This window comes from Stenella coeruleoalba (assembly GCF_951394435.1).
Source record: "Stenella coeruleoalba genome assembly, chromosome: 15".
NCBI classification, from domain to species: Eukaryota; Metazoa; Chordata; class Mammalia; order Artiodactyla; family Delphinidae; genus Stenella; species Stenella coeruleoalba.
Genome location: NC_137161.1, coordinates 63119380 through 63146368, shown reverse-complemented (window position 1 = coordinate 63146368; position 26989 = coordinate 63119380).

Below are 26989 nucleotides of genomic sequence, written 5' to 3'. Positions count from 1 at the left end.
CCCCGAAGCCTGACCCTCACCCATCCACTAATCCTAACCCGTACGCTAACACTAACCCGCGCCCTCACAAGCACGCTCCCCCTAAAGCATTGCCGTACCCTCACCTGGACCCTAAACCGTCCCCGTCCCCTAACCCTAACCCTAGCCCGAACCCTAACCCTAACCCTTCCCGGATGCATGACCCTCACCCGTCCCCTAATCCTAACCCGTACGCTAACACTAACCCGCGCCCTCACACGCACGCTCCCCCTAAAGCGTTGCCGTACCCTCACCTGGACCCTAAACCGTCCCAGTCCCTTAACCCTGACCCTAGCCCGAACCCTAACCCTAACCCTTCCCCGAAGCCTGACCCTCACCCGTCCCCTGATCCTAACCCGTACGCTAACACTAACCCGCGCCCTCACACGCACGCTCCCCCTAAAGCATTGCCGTACCCTCACCTGGACCCTAAACCGTCCCTGTCCCCTAACCCTAACCCTAGCCTGAACCCTAACCCTAACCCTTCCCCGAAGCCTGACCCTCACCCGTCCCCTAATCCTAACCCGTACGCTAACACTAACCCGCGCCCTCACACGCACGCTCCCCCTAAAGCGTTGCCGTACCCTCACCTGGACCCTAAAACGTCCCCGTCCCCTAAACCTAACCCTAGCCCGAACCCTAACCCTAACCCTTCCCCGAAGCCTGACCCTCACCCGTCCTATAATCCTAACCCGTACGCTAACACTACCCCGCGCCTTCACACGCACGCTCCCCCTAAAGCATTGCCGTACCCTCACCTGGACCCGAAACTGTCCCCGTCCCCTAACCCTAACCCTAGCCCGAACCCTAACCCTAACCCTTCCCGGATGCATGACCCTCACCCGTCACCTAATCCTAACCCGTACGCTAACACTAACCCGCGCCCTCACACGCACGCTCCCCCTAAAGCGTTGCCGTACCCTCACCTGGACCCTAAACCGTCCCAGTCCCTTAACCCTAACCCTAGCCCGAACCCTAAACCTAACCCTTCCCCGAAGCCTGACCCTCACCTGTCCCCTAATCCTAACCCGTACGCTAACACTAACCCACGCCCTCACACGCACGCTCCCCCTAAAGCGTTGCCGTACCCTCACCTGGACCCTAAACTGTCCCTGTCCCCTAACCCTAACCCTAGCCTGAACCCAAACCCTAACCCTTCCCCGAAGCCTGACCCTCACCCGTCCCCTAATCCTAACCCGTACGCTAACACTAACCCGCGCCCTCACACGCACGCTCCCCCTAAAGCGTTGCCATACCCTCACCTGGACCCTTAACTGTCCCCGTCCCCTAACCATAACCCTAGCCCGAACCCTAACCCTAAACCTTCCCCGAAGCCTGACCCTCACCCGTCCCTTAATCGTAACCCGTACGCTAACACTAACCCGCGCTCTCAAATGCTCGCTCCCCCTAAAGCGTTGCCGTACCCTCACCTGGACCCTAAACCGTCCCCGTCCCCTAACCCTAACCCTAGCCCGAACCCTAACCCTAACCCTTCCCCGAAGCCTGACCCTCACCCGTCCCCTAATCCTAACCCGTACATTAACACTAACCCGCGCCCTCACACGCACGCTCCCCCTAAAGCGTTGCCGTACCCTCACCTGGGCCCTAAACCGTCCCCGTCCCCTAACCCTACCCCTATCCCAAACCCTAACCCTAACCCTTCCCCGAAGCCTGACCCTCACCGTCCCCTAATCCTAACCCGTACACTAACACTAACCCGCGCCCTCACACGCACGCTCCCCCTAAAGCGTTGCCGTACCCTCACCTGGACCCTAAACCGTCCCCGTCCCCTAACCCTAACCCTAGCCCGAACCCTAACCCTAATCCTTCCCCGAAGCCTGACCCTCACCCGTACCCTAATCCTAACCCGTACGCTAACACTAACCCGCGCCCTCACACGCATGCTCCCCCTAAAGCGTTGCCGTACCCCCACCTGGACCCTAAACCGTCCCCGTCCCCTAACCCTAACCCTAGCCCGAACCCTAACCATAACCCTTCCCCGAAGCCTGACCCTCACCCGTCCCATAATCCTAACCCGTACGCTAACACTAACCCGCGCCCTCACACGCACGCTCCCCCTAAAACGTTGCCGTACCCTCACCTGGACCCTAAACCGTCCCCGTCCCCTAACCCTAACCCTAGCCCGAACCCTAACCCTAACCATTCCCCGAAGCCTGACCCTCACCCTTCCCTTAATCCTAACCCGTACACCAACACTAACCCGCGCCCTCACACGCACGCTCCCCCTAAAGCGTTGCCGTACCCTCACCTGGACCCTAAACCGTCCCCGTCCCCTAACCCTAGCCTGAACCCTAAACCTAACACTTCCCCGAAGCCTGACCCTCACCCGTCCCCTAATCCTAACCCGTACGCTAACACTAACCCGCGCCCTCACACGCACGCTCCTCCTAAAGCGTTGCCGTACCCTCACCTGGACCCTAAACCGTCCCCGTCACCTAAACCTAACCCTAGCCCGAACCCTAACCCTAACCCTTCCCCGAAGCCTGACCCTCACCCGTCCCCTAATCCTAACCCGTACGCTAACACTAACCCGCGCCCTCACACGCACGCTCCCCCTAAAGCGTTACCGTACCTTCTCCTGGACCCTAAACCGTCCACGTCCCCTAACCCTTACCCTAGCCCGAACCCTAACCCTAACCCTTCCCCGAAGCCTGACCCTCACCCATCCACTAATCCTAACCCGTACGATAACACTAACCCGCGCCCTCACACGCACGCTCCCCCTAAAGCGTTGCCGTACCCTCACCTGGACCCTAAACCGTCCCCGTCCCCTAACCCTAACCCTAGCCCGAACCCTAACCCTAACCCTTCCCGGATGCATGACCCTCACCCGTCCCCTAATCCTAACCCGTACGCTAACACTAACCCGCGCCCTCACACGCACGCTCCCCCTAAAGCGTTGCCGTACCCTCACCTGGACCCTAAACCGTCCCAGTCCCTTAACCCTAACCCTAGCCCGAACCCTAACCCTAACCCTTCCCCGAAGCCTGACCCTCACCCGTCCCCTGATCCTAACCCGTACGCTAACACTAACCCGCGCCCTCACACGCACGCTCCCCCTAAAGCATTGCCGTACCCTCACCTGGACCCTAAACCGTCCCTGTCCCCTAACCCTAACCCTAGCCTGAACCCTAACCCTAACACTTCCCCGAAGCCTGACCCTCACCCGTCCCCTAATCCTAACCCGTACGCTAACACTAACCCGCGCCCTCACACGCACGCTCCCCCTAAAGCGTTGCCGTACCCTCACCTGGACCCTAAACCGTCCCCGTCCCCTAACCCTAACCCTAGCCCGAACCCTAACCCTAACCCTTCCCCGAAGCCTGACCCTCACCCGTCCCCTAATCCTAACCCGTACGCTAACACTAACCCGCGCCCTCACACGCATGCTCCCCCTAAAGCGTTGCCGTACCCCCACCTGGACCCTAAACCGTCCCCGTCCCCTAACCCTAACCCTAGCCCGAACCCTAACCCTAACCCTTCCCCGAAGCCTGACCCTCACCCGTCCCATAATCCTAACCCGTTCGCTAACACTAACCCGCGCCCTCACACGCACGCTCCCCCTAAAACGTTGCCGTACCCTCACCTGGACCCTAAACCGTCCCCGTCCCCTAACCCTAGCCCAAACCCTAACCCTAACCATTCCCCGAAGCCTGACCCTCACCCGTCCCTTAATCCTAACCCGTACACTAACACTAACCCGCGCCCTCACATGCACGCTCCCCCTAAAGCGTTGCCGTACCCTCACCTGGACCCTAAACCGTCCTCGTCCCCTAACCCTAGCCTGAACCCTAAACCTAACCCTTCCCCGAAGCCTGACCCGCACCCGTCCCCTAATCCTAAGCCGTACGCTAACACTAACCCGCGCCCTCACACGCACGCTCCCCCTAAAGCGTTGCCGTACCCTCTCCTGGACCCTAAACCGTCCACGTCCCCTAACCCTAACCCTAGCCCGAACCCTAACCCTAACCCTTCCCCGAAGCCTGACCCTCACCCATCCACTAATCCTAACCCGTACACTAACACTAACCCGCGCCCTCACACGCACGCTCCCCCTAAAGCGTTGCCGTACCTTCACCTGGACCCTAAACAGTCCCCGTCCCTTAACCCTAACCCTAGCCCGAACCCTAACCCTAACCCTTCCCCGAAGCCTGACCCTCACCCATCCCCTAATCCTAACCCGTACGCTAACACTAACCCGCGCCCTCACACGCATGCTCCCCCTAAAGCGTTGCCGTACCCTCACCTGGACCCTAAACCGTCCCCTTCCCCTAACCTTAACCCTAGCCCGAACACTAACCCTAACCCTTCCCCGAAGCTTGACCCTCACCCGCCCCCAATCCTAACCCGTACGCTAACACTAACCCGCGCCCTCACACGAACGCTCCCCCTAAAGCGTTGCCGTACCCTCACCTGGACCCTAAACCGTCCCCGTCCCCTTACCCTAACCCTAGCCCGAACCCTAACCCTAATCCTTCCCCGAAGCCTGACCCTCACCCGTACCCTAATCCTAACCCGTACGCTAACACTAACCCGCGCCCTCACACGCATGCTCCCCCTAAAGCGTTGCCGTGCCCCCACCTGGACCCTAAACCGTCCCCGTCCCCTAACCCTAGCCCGAACCCTAACCCTAACCCTTCCCGGATGCATGACCCTCACCCGTCCCCTAATCCTAACCCGTACGCTAACACTAACCCGCGCCCTCACACGCACGCTGCCCCTAAAGCGTTGCCGTGCCCTCACGTGGACCCTAAAACGTCCCCGTCCCCTAACCCTAACCCGAACCCTAACCCTAACCCTTCCCCGAAGCCTGACCCTCACCCGTCCTATAATCCTAACCCGTACGCTAACACTACCCCGCGCCCTCACACGCACGCTCCCCCTAAAGCATTGCCATACCCTCACCTGGACCCGAAACCTTCCCCGTCCCCTAACCCTAACCCTAGCCGGAACCCTAACCCTAACCCTTCCCCGAAGCATGACCCTCACCCATCCCCTAATCCTAACCCGTACGCTAACACTAACCCGCGCCCTCACACGCACGCTCCCCCTAAAGCGTTGCCGTACCCTCACCTGGACCCTAAACCGTCCCCGACCCCTAACCGTAACCCTAACCCGAACCCTAACCCTAACCCTTCCCCGAAGCCTGACCCTCACCCGTCCCCTAATCCTAACCCGTACGCTAACACTAACCCGCGCCCTCACACGCACGCTCCCCCTAAAGCGTGCCGTACCCTCACCTGGACCCTAAACCGACCCCGTCCCCTAACCCTAACCCTAGCCTGAACCCTAACCCTAACCCTTCCTCGAAGCCTGACCCTCACCCGTCCCCTAATCCTAACCCGTATGCTAACACTAACCCACGCCCTGACACGCACGCTCCCCCTAAAGCGTTGCCGTACCCTCACCTGGACTCTAAACCGTCCCCATCCCCTAACCCTAACCCTAGCCCGAACCCTAACCCTAACCCTTCCTCGAAGCCTGACCCTCCCTCATCCCCTAATCCTAACCCGTACGCTAACACTAACCCGCGCCCTCACACGCACGCTCCCCCTAAAGCGTTGCCGTACCCTCACCGGGACCCTAAACCGTCCCCGTCCCCTAACCCTAACCCTAGCCCGAACCCTAACCCTAACCCTTCCCCGAAGCCTGACCCTCACCCGTCCCCTAATCCTAACCCGTACGCTAACACTAACCCGCGCGCTCACACGCACGCTCCCCCTAAAGCGTTGCCGTACCCTCACCTGGACCCTAAACCGTCCCCTAACCCTAACCCTAACCCTAGCCCGAACCCTAACCCTAACCCTTCCCCGAAGCCTGACCCTCACCCGTCCCCTAATCCTAACCCGTACGCTAACACTAACCCGCGCCCTCACACGCACGCTCCCCCTAAAGTGTTGCCGTACCCTCACCTGGACCCTAAACCGTCCCCGTCCCCTAACACTAACCCTAGCCCGAACCCTAACCATAACCCTTCCCCGAAGCCTGACCCTCACCCGTCCCCTAATCCTAACCCGTACGCTAACACTAACCCGCGCCCTCACACGCACGCTCCCCCTAAAGCGTTGCCATACCCTCACCTGGACCCTAAATCGTCCCCGTCCCCTAACCATAACCCTAGACCGAACCCTAACCCTAACCCTTCCCCGAAGCCTGACCCTCACCCGTCCCGTAATCGTAACCCGTACGCTAACACTAACCCGCGCCCTCACACGCACGCTCCCCCTAAAGCGTTGCCGTACCCTCACCTGGACCCTAAACCGTCCCCGTCCCCTAACCCTAACCCTAGCCCGAACCCTAACCCTAACCCTTCCCCGAAGCCTGACCCTCACCCGTCCCATAATCCTAACCCGTACGCTAACACTACCCCGCGCCCTCACACGCACGCTCCCCCTAAAGCGTTGCCGTACCCTCACCTGGACCCTAAACCGTCCCCGTCACCTAACCCTCACCCTAGCCCGAACCCTTACCCTAACCCTTCCCCAAATAAGACCCTCAACCGTCCCCTAATCCTAACCCGTACGCTAAAACTAACCCGCACCTTCACACGCATGCTCCCCCTAAAGCGTTGCCATACCCACACCTGGACCCTAAACCGTCCCCTTCCCCTAACCCTAACCCTAGCCCGAACCCTAACCCTAACCCTTCCCCGAAGCCTGACCCTCACCCATCCCCAAATCCTAACCCGTACGCTAACACTAACCCGCGCCCTCACACGCACGCTCCCCCTAAAGCGTTTCCGTACCCTCACCTGGACCCTAAACCGTCCCCGTCCCCTAACCCTAACCCTAGCCCGAACCCTAACCCTAACCCTTCCCCGAAGCCTGACCCTCACCCGTCCCCTAATCCTAACCCGTACGCTAACACTAACCCGCGCCCTCACACGCACGCTCCCCCTAAAGCGTTGCCGTACCCTCACCTGGACCCTAAACCGTCCCCTAACCCTAACCCTAACCCTAGCCCGAACCCTAACCCTAACCCTTCCCCGAAGCCTGACCCTCACCCGTCCCCTAATCCTAACCCGTACGCTAACACTAACCCGCGCCCTCACATGCACGCTCCCCCTAAAGCGTTGCCGTACCCTCACCTGGACCCTAAACCGTCCCCGTCCCCTAACACTAACCCTAGCCCGAACCCTAACCATAACCCTTCCCCGAAGCCTGACCCTCGCCCGTCCCCTAATCCTAACCCGTACGCTAACACTAACCCGCGCCCTCACACGCACGCTCCCCCTAAAGCGTTGCCGTACCCTCACCTGGACCCTAAACCGTCCCCGTCCCCTAACCCTAACCCTAGCCCGAACCCTAACCCTAACCCTTCCCCGAAGCCTGACCCTCACCCGTCCCATAATCCTAACCCGTACGCTAACACTACCCCGCGCCCTCACACGCACGCTCCCCCTAAAGCGTTGCCGTACCCTCACCTGGACCCTAAACCGTCCCCGTCACCTAACCCTCACCCTAGCCCGAACCCTTACCCTAACCCTTCCCCAAATATGACCCTCAACCGTCCCCTAATCCTAACCCGTACGCTAAAACTAACCCGCACCCTCACACGCATGCTCCCCCTAAAGCGTTGCCATACCCACACCTGGACCCTAAACCGTCCCCTTCCCCTAACCCTAACCCTAGCCCGAACCCTAACCCTAACCCTTCCCCGAAGCCTGACCCTCACCCATCCCCAAATCCTAACCCGTACGCTAACACTAACCCGCGCCCTCACACGCACGCTCCCCCTAAAGCGTTTCCGTACCCTCACCTGGACCCTAAACCGTCCCCGTCCCCTAACGCTAACCCTAGCCCGAACCCTAACCCTAACCCTTCCCCGAAGCCTGACCCTCACCCGTCCCCTAATCCTAACCCGTACGCTAACACTAACCCGCGCCCTCACACGCACGCTCCCCCTAAAGCGTTGCCGTACCCTCACCTGGACCCTAAACCGTCCCCTAACCCTAACCCTAACCCTAACCCTAGCCCGAACCCTAACCCTAACCCTTCCCCGAAGCCTGACCCTCACCCGTCCCCTAATCCTAACCCGTACGCTAACACTAACCCGCGCCCTCACATGCACGCTCCCCCTAAAGCGTTGCCGTACCCTCACCTGGACCCTAAACCGTCCCCGTCCCCTAACACTAACCCTAGCCCGAACCCTAACCATAACCCTTCCCCGAAGCCTGACCCTCACCCGTCCCCTAATCCTAACCCGTACGCTAACACTAACCCGTGCCCTCACACGCACGCTCCCCCTAAAGCGTTGCCGTACCCTCACCTGGACCCTAAACCGTCCCCTAACCCTAACCCTAACCCTAGCCCGAACCCTAACCCTAACCCTTCCCCGAAGCCTGACCCTCACCCGTCCCCTAATCCTAACCCGTACGCTAACACTAACCCGCGCCCTCACATGCACGCTCCCCCTAAAGCGTTGCCGTACCCTCACCTGGACCCTAAACCGTCCCCGTCCCCTAACACTAACCCTAGCCCGAACCCTAACCATAACCCTTCCCCGAAGCCTGACCCTCACCCGTCCCCTAATCCTAACCCGTACGCTAACACTAACCCGCGCCCTCACACGCACGCTCCCCCTAAAACGTTGCCGTACCCTCCCCTGGAACCTGAACCATCCCCGTCCCCTAACCCTAGCCTGAACCCTAACCCTAACCATTCCCCGAAGCCTGACCCTCACCCGTCCCTTAATCCTAACCCGTATACTAACACTATCCCGCGCCCTCACACGCACGCTCCCCCTAAAGCGTTGCCGTACCCTCACCTGGACCCTAAACCGTCCCCGTCCCCTAACCCTAGCCTGAACCCTAAACCTAACCCTTCCCCGAAGCCTGACCCGCACCCGTCCCCTAATCCTAAGCCGTACGCTAACACTAACCCGCGCCCTCACACGCACTCTCCCCCTAAAGCGTTGCCGTACCCTCTCCTGGACCCTAAACCGTCCACGTCCCCTAACCCTAACCCTAGCCCGAACCCTAACCCTAACACTTCCCCGAAGCCTGACCCTCACCCATCCACTAATCCTAACCCGTACACTAACACTAACCCGCGCCCTCACACGCACGCTCCCCCTAAAGCGTTGCCGTACCTTCACCTGGACCCTAAACAGTCCCCGTCCCTTAACCCTAACCCTAGCCCGAACCCTAACCCTAACACTTCCCCGAAGCCTGACCCTCACCCGTCCCCTAATCCTAACCCGTACGCTAACACTAACCTGCGCCCTCACACGCACGCTCCCCCTAAAGCGTTGCCGTACCCTCACCGGGACCCTAAACCGTCCCCGTCCCCTAACCCTAACCCTAGCCCGAACCCTAACCCTAACCCTTCCCGAAGCCTGACCCTCACCCGTCCCCTAATCCTAACCCGTACGCTAACACTAACCCGCGCGCTCACACGCACGCTCCCCCTAAAGCGTTGCCGTACCCTCACCTGGACCCTAAACCGTCCCCTAACCCTAACCCTAACCCTAGCCCGAACCCTAACCCTAACCCTTCCCCGAAGCCTGACCCTCACCCGTCCCCTAATCCTAACCCGTACGCTAACACTAACCCGCGCCCTCACACGCACGCTCCCCCTAAAGTGTTGCCGTACCCTCACCTGGACCCTAAACCGTCCCCGTCCCCTAACACTAACCCTAGCCCGAACCCTAACCATAACCCTTCCCCGAAGCCTGACCCTCACCCGTCCCCTAATCCTAACCCGTACGCTAACACTAACCCGCGCCCTCACACGCACGCTCCCCCTAAAGCGTTGCCGTACCCTCACCTGGACCCTAAATCGTCCCCGTCCCCTAACCATAACCCTAGACCGAACCCTAACCCTAACCCTTCCCCGAAGCCTGACCCTCACCCGTCCCGTAATCGTAACCCGTACGCTAACACTAACCCGCGCCCTCACACGCACGCTCCCCCTAAAGCGTTGCCGTACCCTCACCTGGACCCTAAACCGTCCCCGTCCCCTAACCCTAACCCTAGCCCGAACCCTAACCCTAACCCTTCCCCGAAGCCTGACCCTCACCCGTCCCATAATCCTAACCCGTACGCTAACACTACCCCGCGCCCTCACACGCACGCTCCCCCTAAAGCGTTGCCGTACCCTCACCTGGACCCTAAACCGTCCCCGTCACCTAACCCTCACCCTAGCCCGAAACCTTACCCTAACCCTTCCCCAAATAAGACCCTCAACCGTCCCCTAATCCTAACCCGTACGCTAAAACTAACCCGCACCCTCACACGCATGCTCCCCCTAAAGCGTTGCCATACCCACACCTGGACCCTAAACCGTCCCCTTCCCCTAACCCTAACCCTAGCCCGAACCCTAACCCTAACCCTTCCCCGAAGCCTGACCCTCACCCATCCCCAAATCCTAACCCGTACGCTAACACTAACCCGCGCCCTCACACGCACGCTCCCCCTAAAGCGTTTCCGTACCCTCACCTGGACCCTAAACCGTCCCCGTCCCCTAACGCTAACCCTAGCCCGAACCCTAACCCTAACCCTTCCCCGAAGCCTGACCCTCACCCGTCCCCTAATCCTAACCCGTACGCTAACACTAACCCGCGCCCTCACACGCACGCTCCCCCTAAAGCGTTGCCGTACCCTCACCTGGACCCTAAACCGTCCCCTAACCCTAACCCTAACCCTAGCCCGAACCCTAACCCTAACCCTTCCCCGAAGCCTGACCCTCACCCGTCCCCTAATCCTAACCCGTACGCTAACACTAACCCGCGCCCTCACACGCACGCTCCCCCTAAAGCGTTGCCGTACCCTCACCTGGACCCTAAACCGTCCCCGTCCCCTAACACTAACCCTAGCCCGAACCCTAACCATAACCCTTCCCCGAAGCCTGACCCTCACCCGTCCCCTAATCCTAACCCGTACGCTAACACTAACCCGCGCCCTCACATGCACGCTCCCCCTAAAGCGTTGCCGTACCCTCACCTGGACCCTAAACCGTCCCCGTCCCCTAACACTAACCCTAGCCCGAACCCTAACCATAACCCTTCCCCGAAGCCTGACCCTCGCCCGTCCCCTAATCCTAACCCGTACGCTAACACTAACCCGCGCCCTCACACGCACGCTCCCCCTAAAGCGTTGCCGTACCCTCACCTGGACCCTAAACCGTCCCCGTCCCCTAACCCTAACCCTAGCCCGAACCCTAACCCTAACCCTTCCCCGAAGCCTGACCCTCACCCGTCCCATAATCCTAACCCGTACGCTAACACTACCCCGCGCCCTCACACGCACGCTCCCCCTAAAGCGTTGCCGTACCCTCACCTGGACCCTAAACCGTCCCCGTCACCTAACCCTCACCCTAGCCCGAACCCTTACCCTAACCCTTCCCCAAATATGACCCTCAACCGTCCCCTAATCCTAACCCGTACGCTAAAACTAACCCGCACCCTCACACGCATGCTCCCCCTAAAGCGTTGCCATACCCACACCTGGACCCTAAACCGTCCCCTTCCCCTAACCCTAACCCTAGCCCGAACCCTAACCCTAACCCTTCCCCGAAGCCTGACCCTCACCCATCCCCAAATCCTAACCCGTACGCTAACACTAACCCGCGCCCTCACACGCACGCTCCCCCTAAAGCGTTTCCGTACCCTCACCTGGACCCTAAACCGTCCCCGTCCCCTAACCCTAACCCTAGCCCGAACCCTAACCCTAACCCTTCCCCGAAGCCTGGCCCTCACCCGTCCCCTAATCCTAACCCGTACGCTAACACTAACCCGCGCCCTCACACGCACGCTCCCCCTAAAGCGTTGCCGTACCCTCACCTGGACCCTAAACCGTCCCCTAACCCTAACCCTAACCCTAACCCTAGCCCGAACCCTAACCCTAACCCTTCCCCGAAGCCTGACCCTCACCCGTCCCCTAATCCTAACCCGTACGCTAACACTAACCCGCGCCCTCACATGCACGCTCCCCCTAAAGCGTTGCCGTACCCTCACCTGGACCCTAAACCGTCCCCGTCCCCTAACACTAACCCTAGCCCGAACCCTAACCATAACCCTTCCCCGAAGCCTGACCCTCACCCGTCCCCTAATCCTAACCCGTACGCTAACACTAACCCGCGCCCTCACACGCACGCTCCCCCTAAAGCGTTGCCGTACCCTCACCTGGACCCTAAACCGTCCCCTAACCCTAACCCTAACCCTAGCCCGAACCCTAACCCTAACCCTTCCCCGAAGCCTGACCCTCACCCGTCCCCTAATCCTAACCCGTACGCTAACACTTACCCGCGCCCTCACATGCACGCTCCCCCTAAAGCGTTGCCGTACCCTCACCTGGACCCTAAACCGTCCCCGTCCCCTAACACTAACCCTAGCCCGAACCCTAACCATAACCCTTCCCCGAAGCCTGACCCTCACCCGTCCCCTAATCCTAACCCGTACGCTAACACTAACCCGCGCCCTCACACGCACGCTCCCCCTCAAACGTTGCCGTACCCTCCCCTGGAACCTGAACCGTCCCCGTCCCCTAACCCTAGCCTGAACCCTAACCCTAACCATTCCCCGAAGCCTGACCCTCACCCGTCCCTTAATCCTAACCCGTATACTAACACTATCCCGCGCCCTCACACGCACGCTCGCCCTAAAGCGTTGCCGTACCCTCACCTGGACCCTAAACCGTCCCCGTCCCCTAACCCTAGCCTGAACCCTAAACCTAACCCTTCCCCGAAGCCTGACCCGCACCCGTCCCCTAATCCTAAGCCGTACGCTAACACTAACCCGCGCCCTCACACGCACTCTCCCCCTAAAGCGTTGCCGTACCCTCTCCTGGACCCTAAACCGTCCACGTCCCCTAACCCTAACCCTAGCCCGAACCCTAACCCTAACACTTCCCCGAAGCCTGACCCTCACCCATCCACTAATCCTAACCCGTACACTAACACTAACCCGCGCCCTCACACGCACGCTCCCCCTAAAGCGTTGCCGTACCTTCACCTGGACCCTAAACAGTCCCCGTCCCTTAACCCTAACCCTAGCCCGAACCCTAACCCTAACACTTCCCCGAAGCCTGACCCTCACCCGTCCCCTAATCCTAACCCGTACGCTAACACTAACCTGCGCCCTCACACGCACGCTCCCCCTAAAGCGTTGCCGTACCCTCACCGGGACCCTAAACCGTCCCCGTCCCCTAACCCTAACCCTAGCCCGAACCCTAACCCTAACCCTTCCCCGAAGCCTGACCCTCACCCGTCCCATAATCCTAACCCGTACGCTAACACTAACCCGCGCGCTCACACGCACGCTCCCCCTAAAGCGTTGCCGTACCCTCACCTGGACCCTAAACCGTCCCCTAACCCTAACCCTAACCCTAGCCCGAACCCTAACCCTAACCCTTCCCCGAAGCCTGACCCTCACCCGTCCCCTAATCCTAACCCGTACGCTAACACTAACCCGCGCCCTCACACGCACGCTCCCCCTAAAGTGTTGCCGTACCCTCACCTGGACCCTAAACCGTCCCCGTCCCCTAACACTAACCCTAGCCCGAACCCTAACCATAACCCTTCCCCGAAGCCTGACCCTCACCCGTCCCCTAATCCTAACCCGTACGCTAACACTAACCCGCGCCCTCACACGCACGCTCCCCCTAAAGCGTTGCCGTACCCTCACCTGGACCCTAAATCGTCCCCGTCCCCTAACCATAACCCTAGACCGAACCCTAACCCTAACCCTTCCCCGAAGCCTGACCCTCACCCGTCCCGTAATCGTAACCCGTACGCTAACACTAACCCGCGCCCTCACACGCACGCTCCCCCTAAAGCGTTGCCGTACCCTCACCTGGACCCTAAACCGTCCCCGTCCCCTAACCCTAACCCTAGCCCGAACCCTAACCCTAACCCTTCCCCGAAGCCTGACCCTCACCCGTCCCATAATCCTAACCCGTACGCTAACACTACCCCGCGCCCTCACACGCACGCTCCCCCTAAAGCGTTGCCGTACCCTCACCTGGACCCTAAACCGTCCCCGTCACCTAACCCTCACCCTAGCCCGAAACCTTACCCTAACCCTTCCCCAAATAAGACCCTCAACCGTCCCCTAATCCTAACCCGTACGCTAAAACTAACCCGCACCCTCACACGCATGCTCCCCCTAAAGCGTTGCCATACCCACACCTGGACCCTAAACCGTCCCCTTCCCCTAACCCTAACCCTAGCCCGAACCCTAACCCTAACCCTTCCCCGAAGCCTGACCCTCACCCATCCCCAAATCCTAACCCGTACGCTAACACTAACCCGCGCCCTCACACGCACGCTCCCCCTAAAGCGTTTCCGTACCCTCACCTGGACCCTAAACCGTCCCCGTCCCCTAACGCTAACCCTAGCCCGAACCCTAACCCTAACCCTTCCCCGAAGCCTGACCCTCACCCGTCCCCTAATCCTAACCCGTACGCTAACACTAACCCGCGCCCTCACACGCACGCTCCCCCTAAAGCGTTGCCGTACCCTCACCTGGACCCTAAACCGTCCCCTAACCCTAACCCTAACCCTAGCCCGAACCCTAACCCTAACCCTTCCCCGAAGCCTGACCCTCACCCGTCCCCTAATCCTAACCCGTACGCTAACACTAACCCGCGCCCTCACACGCACGCTCCCCCTAAAGCGTTGCCGTACCCTCACCTGGACCCTAAACCGTCCCCGTCCCCTAACACTAACCCTAGCCCGAACCCTAACCATAACCCTTCCCCGAAGCCTGACCCTCACCCGTCCCCTAATCCTAACCCGTACGCTAACACTAACCCGCGCCCTCACATGCACGCTCCCCCTAAAGCGTTGCCGTACCCTCACCTGGACCCTAAACCGTCCCCGTCCCCTAACACTAACCCTAGCCCGAACCCTAACCATAACCCTTCCCCGAAGCCTGACCCTCGCCCGTCCCCTAATCCTAACCCGTACGCTAACACTAACCCGCGCCCTCACACGCACGCTCCCCCTAAAGCGTTGCCGTACCCTCACCTGGACCCTAAACCGTCCCCGTCCCCTAACCCTAACCCTAGCCCGAACCCTAACCCTAACCCTTCCCCGAAGCCTGACCCTCACCCGTCCCATAATCCTAACCCGTACGCTAACACTACCCCGCGCCCTCACACGCACGCTCCCCCTAAAGCGTTGCCGTACCCTCACCTGGACCCTAAACCGTCCCCGTCACCTAACCCTCACCCTAGCCCGAACCCTTACCCTAACCCTTCCCCAAATATGACCCTCAACCGTCCCCTAATCCTAACCCGTACGCTAAAACTAACCCGCACCCTCACACGCATGCTCCCCCTAAAGCGTTGCCATACCCACACCTGGACCCTAAACCGTCCCCTTCCCCTAACCCTAACCCTAGCCCGAACCCTAACCCTAACCCTTCCCCGAAGCCTGACCCTCACCCATCCCCAAATCCTAACCCGTACGCTAACACTAACCCGCGCCCTCACACGCACGCTCCCCCTAAAGCGTTTCCGTACCCTCACCTGGACCCTAAACCGTCCCCGTCCCCTAACCCTAACCCTAGCCCGAACCCTAACCCTAACCCTTCCCCGAAGCCTGGCCCTCACCCGTCCCCTAATCCTAACCCGTACGCTAACACTAACCCGCGCCCTCACACGCACGCTCCCCCTAAAGCGTTGCCGTACCCTCACCTGGACCCTAAACCGTCCCCTAACCCTAACCCTAACCCTAACCCTAGCCCGAACCCTAACCCTAACCCTTCCCCGAAGCCTGACCCTCACCCGTCCCCTAATCCTAACCCGTACGCTAACACTAACCCGCGCCCTCACATGCACGCTCCCCCTAAAGCGTTGCCGTACCCTCACCTGGACCCTAAACCGTCCCCGTCCCCTAACACTAACCCTAGCCCGAACCCTAACCATAACCCTTCCCCGAAGCCTGACCCTCACCCGTCCCCTAATCCTAACCCGTACGCTAACACTAACCCGCGCCCTCACACGCACGCTCCCCCTAAAGCGTTGCCGTACCCTCACCTGGACCCTAAACCGTCCCCTAACCCTAACCCTAACCCTAGCCCGAACCCTAACCCTAACCCTTCCCCGAAGCCTGACCCTCACCCGTCCCCTAATCCTAACCCGTACGCTAACACTAACCCGCGCCCTCACATGCACGCTCCCCCTAAAGCGTTGCCGTACCCTCACCTGGACCCTAAACCGTCCCCGTCCCCTAACACTAACCCTAGCCCGAACCCTAACCATAACCCTTCCCCGAAGCCTGACCCTCACCCGTCCCCTAATCCTAACCCGTACGCTAACACTAACCCGCGCCCTCACACGCACGCTCCCCCTCAAACGTTGCCGTACCCTCCCCTGGAACCTGAACCGTCCCCGTCCCCTAACCCTAGCCTGAACCCTAACCCTAACCATTCCCCGAAGCCTGACCCTCACCCGTCCCTTAATCCTAACCCGTATACTAACACTATCCCGCGCCCTCACACGCACGCTCGCCCTAAAGCGTTGCCGTACCCTCACCTGGACCCTAAACCGTCCCCGTCCCCTAACCCTAGCCTGAACCCTAAACCTAACCCTTCCCCGAAGCCTGACCCGCACCCGTCCCCTAATCCTAAGCCGTACGCTAACACTAACCCGCGCCCTCACACGCACTCTCCCCCTAAAGCGTTGCCGTACCCTCTCCTGGACCCTAAACCGTCCACGTCCCCTAACCCTAACCCTAGCCCGAACCCTAACCCTAACACTTCCCCGAAGCCTGACCCTCACCCATCCACTAATCCTAACCCGTACACTAACACTAACCCGCGCCCTCACACGCACGCTCCCCCTAAAGCGTTGCCGTACCTTCACCTGGACCCTAAACAGTCCCCGTCCCTTAACCCTAACCCTAGCCCGAACCCTAACCCTAACACTTCCCCGAAGCCTGACCCTCACCCGTCCCCTAATCCTAACCCGTACGCTAACACTAACCTGCGCCCTCACACGCACGCTCCCCCTAAAGCGTTGCCGTACCCTCACCGGGACCCTAAACCGTCCCCGTCCCCTAACCCTAACCCTAGCCCGAACCCTAACCCTAACCCTTCCCCGAAGCCTGACCCTCACCCGTCCCCTAATCCTAACCCGTACGCTAACACTAACCCGCGCGCTCACACGCACGCTCCCCCTAAAGCGTTGCCGTACCCTCACCTGGACCCTAAACCGTCCCCTAACCCTAACCCTAACCCTAGCCCGAACCCTAACCCTAACCCTTCCCCGAAGCCTGACCCTCACCCGTCCCCTAATCCTAACCCGTACGCTAACACTAACCCGCGCCCTCACACGCACGCTCCCCCTAAAGTGTTGCCGTACCCTCACCTGGACCCTAAACCGTCCCCGTCCCCTAACACTAACCCTAGCCCGAACCCTAACCATAACCCTTCCCCGAAGCCTGACCCTCACCCGTCCCCTAATCCTAACCCGTACGCTAACACTAACCCGCGCCCTCACACGCACGCTCCCCCTAAAGCGTTGCCATACCCTCACCTGGACCCTAAATCGTCCCCGTCCCCTAACCATAACCCTAGACCGAACCCTAACCCTAACCCTTCCCCGAAGCCTGACCCTCACCCGTCCCGTAATCGTAACCCGTACGCTAACACTAACCCGCGCCCTCACACGCACGCTCCCCCTAAAGCGTTGCCGTACCCTCACCTGGACCCTAAACCGTCCCCGTCCCCTCACCCTAACCCTAGCCCGAACCCTAACCCTAACCCTTCCCCGAAGCCTGACCCTCACCCGTCCCATAATCCTAACCCGTACGCTAACACTACCCCGCGCCCTCACACGCACGCTCCCCCTAAAGCGTTGCCGTACCCTCACCTGGACCCTAAACCGTCCCCGTCACCTAACCCTCACCCTAGCCCGAACCCTTACCCTAACCCTTCCCCAAATAAGACCCTCAACCGTCCCCTAATCCTAACCCGTACGCTAAAACTAACCCGCACCCTCACACGCATGCTCCCCCTAAAGCGTTGCCATACCCACACCTGGACCCTAAACCGTCCCCTTCCCCTAACCCTAACCCTAGCCCGAACCCTAACCCTAACCCTTCCCCGAAGCCTGACCCTCACCCATCCCCAAATCCTAACCCGTACGCTAACACTAACCCGCGCCCTCACACGCACGCTCCCCCTAAAGCGTTTCCGTACCCTCACCTGGACCCTAAACCGTCCCCGTCCCCTAACGCTAACCCTAGCCCGAACCCTAACCCTAACCCTTCCCCGAAGCCTGACCCTCACCCGTCCCCTAATCCTAACCCGTACGCTAACACTAACCCGCGCCCTCACACGCACGCTCCCCCTAAAGCGTTGCCGTACCCTCACCTGGACCCTAAACCGTCCCCTAACCCTAACCCTAACCCTAGCCCGAACCCTAACCCTAACCCTTCCCCGAAGCCTGACCCTCACCCGTCCCCTAATCCTAACCCGTACGCTAACACTAACCCGCGCCCTCACATGCACGCTCCCCCTAAAGCGTTGCCGTACCCTCACCTGGACCCTAAACCGTCCCCGTCCCCTAACACTAACCCTAGCCCGAACCCTAACCATAACCCTTCCCCGAAGCCTGACCCTCGCCCGTCCCCTAATCCTAACCCGTACGCTAACACTAACCCGCGCCCTCACACGCACGCTCCCCCTAAAGCGTTGCCGTACCCTCACCTGGACCCTAAACCGTCCCCGTCCCCTAACCCTAACCCTAGCCCGAACCCTAACCCTAACCCTTCCCAGAAGCCTGACCCTCACCCGTCCCATAATCCTAACCCGTACGCTAACACTACCCCGCGCCCTCACACGCACGCTCCCCCTAAAGCGTTGCCGTACCCTCACCTGGACCCTAAACCGTCCCCGTCACCTAACCCTCACCCTAGCCCGAACCCTTACCCTAACCCTTCCCCAAATATGACCCTCAACCGTCCCCTAATCCTAACCCGTACGCTAAAACTAACCCGCACCCTCACACGCATGCTCCCCCTAAAGCGTTGCCATACCCACACCTGGACCCTAAACCGTCCCCTTCCCCTAACCCTAACCCTAGCCCGAACCCTAACCCTAACCCTTCCCCGAAGCCTGACCCTCACCCATCCCCAAATCCTAACCCGTACGCTAACACTAACCCGCGCCCTCACACGCACGCTCCCCCTAAAGCGTTTCCGTACCCTCACCTGGACCCTAAACCGTCCCCGTCCCCTAACGCTAACCCTAGCCCGAACCCTAACCCTAACCCTTCCCCGAAGCCTGACCCTCACCCGTCCCCTAATCCTAACCCGTACGCTAACACTAACCCGCGCCCTCACACGCACGCTCCCCCTAAAGCGTTGCCGTACCCTCACCTGGACCCTAAACCGTCCCCTAACCCTAACCCTAACCCTAACCCTAGCCCGAACCCTAACCCTAACCCTTCCCCGAAGCCTGACCCTCACCCGTCCCCTAATCCTAACCCGTACGCTAACACTAACCCGCGCCCTCACATGCACGCTCCCCCTAAAGCGTTGCCGTACCCTCACCTGGACCCTAAACCGTCCCCGTCCCCTAACACTAACCCTAGCCCGAACCCTAACCATAACCCTTCCCCGAAGCCTGACCCTCACCCGTCCCCTAATCCTAACCCGTACGCTAACACTAACCCGCGCCCTCACACGCACGCTCCCCCTAAAGCGTTGCCGTACCCTCACCTGGACCCTAAACCGTCCCCTAACCCTAACCCTAACCCTAGCCCGAACCCTAACCCTAACCCTTCCCCGAAGCCTGACCCTCACCCGTCCCCTAATCCTAACCCGTACGCTAACACTAACCCGCGCCCTCACATGCACGCTCCCCCTAAAGCGTTGCCGTACCCTCACCTGGACCCTAAACCGTCCCCGTCCCCTAACACTAACCCTAGCCCGAACCCTAACCATAACCCTTCCCCGAAGCCTGACCCTCACCCGTCCCCTAATCCTAACCCGTACGCTAACACTAACCCGCGCCCTCACACGCACGCTCCCCCTAAAACGTTGCCGTACCCTCCCCTGGAACCTGAACCGTCCCCGTCCCCTAACCCTAGCCTGAACCCTAACCCTAACCATTCCCCGAAGCCTGACCCTCACCCGTCCCTTAATCCTAACCCGTATACTAACACTATCCCGCGCCCTCACACGCACGCTCCCCCTAAAGCGTTGCCGTACCCTCACCTGGACCCTAAACCGTCCCCGTCCCCTAACCCTAGCCTGAACCCTAAACCTAACCCTTCCCCGAAGCCTGACCCGCACCCGTCCCCTAATCCTAAGCCGTACGCTAACACTAACCCGCGCCCTCACACGCACTCTCCCCCTAAAGCGTTGCCGTACCCTCTCCTGGACCCTAAACCGTCCACGTCCCCTAACCCTAACCCTAGCCCGAACCCTAACCCTAACACTTCCCCGAAGCCTGACCCTCACCCATCCACTAATCCTAACCCGTACACTAACACTAACCCGCGCCCTCACACGCACGCTCCCCCTAAAGCGTTGCCGTACCTTCACCTGGACCCTAAACAGTCCCCGTCCCTTAACCCTAACCCTAGCCCGAACCCTAACCCTAACACTTCCCCGAAGCCTGACCCTCACCCGTCCCCTAATCCTAACCCGTACGCTAACACTAACCTGCGCCCTCACACGCACGCTCCCCCTAAAGCGTTGCCGTACCCTCACCTGGACCCTAAACCGTCCCCTTCCCCTAACCTTAACCCTAGCCCGAACCCTAACCCTAACCCTTCCCCGAAGCCTGACCCTCACCCGCCCCCAATCCTAACCCGTACGCTAACACTAACCCGCGCCCTCACACGAACGCTCCCCCTAAAGCGGTGCCGTACCCTCACCTGGACCCTAAATGACAGCTATCGTCCAAAAATATACTGAAGTAAGGCTGCCAAGAGGACTTGAAAGCGGGGCAGAATTGCACGAAACCGATTTCAGGAGGTAGACTGGAATTGCATTGAAAGCATAGGAAAAGAGGCAGAACGTCCACAATGATGCACTTGGCCAAAAAGGGCGTATGCGTTTTTTCCTGAATATATTCAGGAAAAAACGCATACGCCCTTTTTGGCCAACCAAGCAAACCTGCAAAGGAAATCTGCACTACAATGAAGTCTCACTTCCCCCCGGTCAAAAGGGCCATCTGAAAAAAGTGTAAAATCCAGAAAGGCAGGACAGGCCATGGAGAACTGGGAGCCTTGTTATGCTGATGGGCGGGATGTAAATTGCCAACAGACACTAGGGAGAAGTGTATGGTGTTTCCTGAAACATCTAAAAAACAAAGCAACAGAGCCTAGGGCACTTCCACTTATGGTCCTATAGCTTAGGGAAATTAAAATCAAAAAGACACAGCCACCCCAAAGTTTGGGACGCCTCTGTTTACAAGAATCTCATTTACAGTACAAGTTCAACATCGCAGAAAGTGAAAAATGGATAAAGAAGTTGTGGTATTTACTTACAAAGCAATATCACTCAGCAATGAAATCTATGTCATCAGGCCCTTAGCAGCACAATGAGTGGATACAGGTATGATGATTCTAACTGAAATAAGTCACACAGAAAAAGAAACATCATAAGATATCAGTAATACATGGAATGTAAACTTGGCTACACAGGAACTGAATTACAGAACAGAACAGGGTCTCAAATTTAGAAAACCAACTTATGCTTGCTTAAGGGGAAAGGTGAGTTGGGGTGCTGCATAAAACCAGAGATTGAAATGAGCACAGATAAAGTTCCTTAAGCCAAATATGGAATAGACAAGAGCTACTCCTTGCTCAACGAAATGGACTCAACTCCCCATATTAAACGCCTAAGAATGTACCTGACTAGTAAGTATCTTAAAACCTATGGATTGCTATGTCTCCAAAAGAGAATCAAACGTGTGTACAGGGGCATAAACGCAGCAGTGATAGGATTGGAGAGGTTCGGTGAGCAAATGAAGACCCTTTGAAGTCATATTGCATGGTACCCATTCCACGGGTCTCAACTCTCCAGGTTTAAGGTATTCTTCCTTCAGCTAAAACATGCATGTGGAACCCAGAGTATGATCAACCATGGGAACGGGAGCCGTGTTCAAATATGTCTCAGTTTTCCTCCCGTGGTACTCGGGTGCAACATTCCAGACGCTTTACTAACACTCTCCGCACATAAAGAGTCAGCGCCTTTAACCTCCTGTTTGGCCCAGTTTGCAATTTCTGCGGAAGATGAACAGGAATAGCGAGAACCAATGAGAGACTAGCTGGAGGTGTGTGGACGGGCAAATTTAACTCTCATTTCCTACCAGGAAGAGGAATTAACCAAAGGCTCAGCGTGCCGTGCCGGAACCAGATTAGGGCCTGAAGCCATCCTGCGGTGTTGCGGCCAGGTCACAAGAAAGCGAGTTGAAGAAAGGAGCTCAGGGGCACTGTAATTCACAAACCTGCAGAGTTATAAATGACAGCTATCGTCCAAAAATAGACTGAAGTAAGGCTGCCAAGAGGACTTGAAAGCGGGGCAGAATTGCAGGAAACCGATTTCAGGAGGTAGACTGGAATTGCATTGAAAGAATAGGAAAAGAGGCAGAACGTCCACAATGATGCACTTGGCCAAAAAGGGCGTATGCGTTTTTTCCTGAATATATTCAGGAAAAAACGCATACGCCCTTTTTGGCCAACCTAGCAAGCTTGCAAAGGAAATCTGCACTACAATGAAGTCTCACTTCCCCCCGGTCAAAAGGGCCATCTGAAAAAAGTGTAAAATCCAGAAAGGCAGGACAGGCCATGGAGAACTGGGAGTCTTGTTATACTGATGGGCGGGATGTAAATTGCCAACAGACACTCTGGAGAAGTGTATGGTGTTTCCTGAAACATCTAAAAAACAAAGCAACAGAGCCTAGGGCACTTCCACTTATGGTCCTATAGCTTAGGGAAATTAAAATCAAAAAGACACAGCCACCCCAAAGTTTGGGACGGCTCTGTTTACAAGAACCTCGTTTACAGTACAAGTTCAACATCGCAGAAAGTGAAAAATGGATAAAGAAGTTGTGGTATTTACTTACAAAGCAATATCACTCAGCAATGAAATCTATGTCATCAGGCCCTTAGCAGCACAATGAGTGGATTCAGCTATGATGATTCTAACTGAAATACGTCACACAGAAAAAGAAACATCATAAGATATCAGTAATACACGGAATGTAAACTTGGCTACACAGGAACTGAATTACAGAACAGAACAGGGTCTCAAATTTAGAAAACCAACTTATGCTTGCTTAAGGGGAAAGGTGAGTTGGGGTGCTGCATAAAACCAGAGATTGAAATGAGCACAGATAAAGTTCCTTAAGCCAAATATGGAATAGACAAGAGCTACTCCTTGCTCAATGAAAAGGACTCAACAACCCACATTAAACGCCTAAGAATGTACCTGACTAGTAAGTATCTTAAAACCTATGGATTGCTATGTCTCCGAAAGAGAATGAAGCATGTGTACAGGGACATAAACGCAGCAGTTATAGGATTGGAGAGATTTGGTGAGCAAATGAAGACCCTTTGAAGTCATATTGCATGGTACCCATTCCACGGGTTTCAACTACCCAGGTTTAAGGTATTCTTCCTTCAGCTAAAACATGCATGTGGAACCTAGAGTATGATCAACCATGTGATCGGGAGACGTGTTCAAATATGTCTCAGTTTTCGTACCCTGGTACTCGGGTGCAACATTCCAATCGCTTTACTAACACTCTCCCGACTTGGAGAGTCAGGCCCTTTAACCTCCTGTTTGGCCCAGTTTGCAATTTCTGCGGAAGATGAACAGGACTAGCGAGAACCAATGAGAGACTAGCTGGAGGTGTCTGGACGGGCAAATTTAACTCTCATTTCCTACCAGGAAGAGGAATTAACCAAAGGCTCAGCGTGCCATGCCGGAACCAGATTACGGCCTGAAGCCATCCTGCGGTGTTGCGGCCAGGTCACAAGAAAGCGAGTTGAAGAAAGGAGCTCAGGGGCACTGTAATTCACAAACCTGCAGAGTTATAAATGACAGCTATCGTCCAAAAATATACTGAAGTAAGGCTGCCAAGAGGACTTGAAAGCGGGGCAGAATTGCAGGAAACCGATTTCAGGAGGTAGACTGGAATTGCATTGAAAGCATAGGAAAAGAGGCAGAACGTCCACAATGATGCACTTGGCCAAAAAGGGCGTATGCGTTTTTTCCTGAATATATTCAGGAAAAAACGCATACGCCCTTTTTGGCCAACCAAGCAAACTTGCAAAGGAAATCTGCAATACAATGAAGTCTCACTTCCCCCCGGTCAAAAGGGCCATCTGAAAAAAGTGTAAAATCCAGAAAGGCAGGACAGGCCATGGAGAACTGGGAGCCTTGTTATGCTGATGGGCGGGATGTAAATTGCCAACAGACACTCGGGAGAAGTGTATGGTGCTTCCTGAAACATCTAAAAAACAAAGCAACAGAGCCTAGGGCACTTCCACTTATGGTCCTATAGCTTAGGGAAATTAAAATCAAAAAGACACAGCCACCCCAAAGTTTGGGACGCCTCTGTTTACAAGAACCTCGTTTACAGTACAAGTTCAACATCGCAGAAAGTGAAAAATGGATAAAGAACTTGTGGTACTTACTTACAAAGCAATATCACTCAGCAATGAAATCTATGTCATCAGGCCCTTAGCAGCACAATGAGTGGATTCAGGTACGATGATTCTAACTGAAATAAGTCACACAGAAAAAGAAACATCATAAGATATCAGTAATACACGGAATGTAAACTTGGCTACACAGGAACTGAATTACAGAACAGAAAAGGGTCTCAAATTTAGAACACCAACTTATGCTTGCTTAAGGGGAAAGGTGAGTTGGGGTGCTGCATAAAACCAGAGATTGAAATGAGCACAGATAAAGTTCCTTAAGCCAAATATGGAATAGACAAGAGCTACTCCTTGCTCAACGAAATGGACTCAACACCGTATATTAAACGCCTAAGAATGTACATGACTAGTAAGTATCTTAAAACCTATGGATTACTATGTCTCCGAAAGAGAATCAAGCATGTGTACAGGGGCATAAACGCAGCAGTGATAGGATTGGAGAGGTTCGGTGAGCAAATGAAGACCCTGTGAAGTCATATTGCATGGTACCCATTCCACGGGTTTCAACTACCCAGGTTTAAGGTATTCTTCCTTCACCTAAAACATGCACGTGGAACCTAGAGCATGATCAACCATGTGATCGGGAGATGTGTTCAAATATGTCTCAGTTTTCGTACCGTGGTACTCGGGTGCAACATTCCAGACGCTTTACTAACACTCTCCCGACTTGGAGAGTCAGGCCCTTTAACCTCCTGTTTGGCCCAGTTTGCAATTTCTGCGGAAGATGAACAGGAATAGCGAGAACCAATGAGAGACTAGCTGGAGGTGTCTGGCCGGGCAAATTTAACTCTCATTTCCCACCAGGAAGAGGAAATAACCAAAGGCTCAGCGTGCCGTGCCGGAACGAGATTAGGGCCTGAAGCCATCCTGCGGTGTTGCGGCCAGCTCAAAAGAAAGCGAGTTGAAGAAAGGAGCTCAGGGGCACTGTAATTCACAAACCTGCAGAGTTATAAATGACAGCTATCGTCCAAAAATAGACTGAAGTAAGGCTGCCAAGAGGACTTGAAAGCGGGGCAGAATTGCAGGAAACCGATTTCAGGAGGTAGACTGGAATTGCATTGAAAGCATAGGAAAAGAGGCAGAACGTCCACAATGATGCACTTGGCCAAAAAGGGCGTATGCGTTTTTTCCTGAATATATTCAGGAAAAAACGCATACGCCCTTTTTGGCCAACCAAGCAAGCTTGCAAAGGAAATCTGCACTACAATGAAGTCTCACTTCCCCCCGGTCAAAAGGGCCATCTGAAAAATGTGTAAAATCCAGAAAGGCAGGACAGGCCATGGAGAACTGGGAGCCTTGTTATGCTGATGCGCGGGATGTAAATTGCCAACAGACACTCGGGAGAAGTGTATGGTGTTTCCTGAAACATCTAAAAAAGAAAGCAACAGAGCCTAGGGCACTTCCACTTATGGTCCTATAGCTTAGGGAAATTAAAATCAAAAAGACACAGCCACCCCAAAGTTTGGGACGCCTCTGTTTACAAGAACCTCGTTTACAGTACAAGTTCAACATCGCAGAAAGTGAAAAATGGATAAAGAACTTGTGGTATTTACTTACAAAGCAATATCACTCAGCAATGAAATCTATGTCATCAGGCCCTTAGCAGCACAATGAGTGGATTCAGGTATGATGATTCTAACTGAAATAAGTCACACAGAAAAAGAAACATCATAAGATATCAGTGATACACGGAATGTAAACTTGGCTACACAGGAACTGAATTACAGAACAGAATAGGGTCTCAAATATAGAAAACCAACTTATGATTGCTTAAGGGGAAAGGTGAATTGGGGTGCTGCATAAAACCAGAGATTGAAATGAGCACAGATAAAGTTCCTTAAGCCAAATATGGAATAGACAAGAGCTACTCCTTGCTCAACGAAATGGACTCAACACCGTATATTAAACGCCTAAGAATGTACATGACTAGTAAGTATCTTAAAACCTATGGATTACTATGTCTCCGAAAGAGAATCAAGCATGTGTACAGGGGCATAAACGCAGCAGTGATAGGATTGGAGAGGTTCGGTGAGCAAATGAAGACCCTTTGAAGTCATATTGCATGGTACCCATTCCACGGGTTTCAACTACCCAGGTTTAAGGTATTCTTCCTTCACCTAAAACATGCACGTGGAACCTAGAGCATGATCAACCATGTGATCGGGAGATGTGTTCAAATATGTCTCAGTTTTCGTACCGTGGTACTCGGGTGCAACATTCCAGACGCTTTACTAACACTCTCCCGACTTGGAGAGTCAGGCCCTTTAACCTCCTGTTTGGCCCAGTTTGCAATTTCTGCGGAAGATGAACAGGAATAGCGAG